At 44.6% G+C, this 1,307-nt stretch overlaps 1 pseudogene; it reads left to right on the plus strand.

Moving 5' to 3' along the window:
- Positions 1–657: 657 nt before the first annotated feature.
- On the plus strand, positions 658–775 carry LOC126471994 (5S ribosomal RNA; annotated as a pseudogene).
- The last annotated feature ends 532 nt before the right edge of the window (positions 776–1,307 follow it).

Below are 1,307 nucleotides of genomic sequence, written 5' to 3' on the forward strand. Positions count from 1 at the left end.
ATTATGATCCCATAAGAACCTGACGCGATGAACTTGTGGAGCAAATTCAAAAATTCTGTGGAATACAATACCTACCCACAACAGATCTCTGCTTCTCCTACTGCCATTTGGGTTTAACAGAGGACTCACGCAAATATACAGCATTTATTCTTGGTGGCAAGTCATACCAATTTAAAGTATTGTCCTTTGGGCTGAATTTGAGCTTTGGAGTCTTCAAAACGGTCCTGGCCACTGTCTTTGGACCTGAACTGTTACATAAGGTTACAGTATATGTAGACGGCATGATGATTGAAACTGAGACTTCACAGGGACATATTAAATTGCTAGAACGAGTGTTCAGTAAATTCTCGAGTTGTGAAGTGACTGCCAACTTTGAAAACGAGGAGGTTAAGATTCTGGAACACATCATCTGAAAAGATCAAAACAATAGGAAATTTTTTCCACCTGCTTCCACGAAAAAACAGTTGAAGGCGTTCCCAGGACTCGCTTCCTTCTTCAGGAAGTTCGTTCCTATTCGAATATTGAACAGTATGAATTGTTAAATGTCTTACGTAAGAATACTACTTGGTTCTCATCTCAAAAGTGTCAAGAAGGCTTTGACAAAATAAAACAGGCTTTGATCACTTTGGAAATTTTGCACCACCCCAACATGCAGAAGGCAACGGCCTTGCCGCAGTTGATACACCGGTTCCCGTCAGATCACCGAAGTTAAGAGCTGTAGGGCGTGGCTGGCACTTGGATGGGTGACGATCCAGGCCGCCATGCGCTGTTGCCATTTTTCGGGGTGCACTCAGCCTCGTGATCCCAATTGAGGAGCTACTCGACCGAATAGTAGCGGCTCCGGTCAAAGAAAACCATCATAACGACCGGGAGAGCGGTGTACTGACCACACGCCCCTCCTACCCACATCCTCATCTGAGGATGACACGGCGGTCGGATGGTCCCGGTGGGCCAGATGTGGCCTGATGACGGAGTGAATGCAACATGCAGAACGTTTTATGCTTTGCCTCTGACGCATCTTGCTGGGAGCCTATCTATTCCAGGTAACAGACAAAGATGAGAAACCTGAAGAAAGAAAGCTTTTTTGTCGCATGTAAAATGCTCCACCCGAGGCTTGCTAGGTCGTCTCTCTTTTACATGAGTACGATTATGAGATTGTTCATCTCCACGGTAAAGATAATGTATCTGCAGACGCTCTGTCTAAACTCCCGCAAGGATTAACTGAGTATTCAGATCTGATTTAACAGATGACCGATTTTAAAATACTGTTAATGAAAGATATGCTACACCGACTGTATTACCAGGAG

This window comes from Schistocerca serialis, chromosome 3 (assembly GCF_023864345.2).
Source record: "Schistocerca serialis cubense isolate TAMUIC-IGC-003099 chromosome 3, iqSchSeri2.2, whole genome shotgun sequence".
Lineage (NCBI taxonomy): Eukaryota > Metazoa > Arthropoda > Insecta > Orthoptera > Acrididae > Schistocerca > Schistocerca serialis.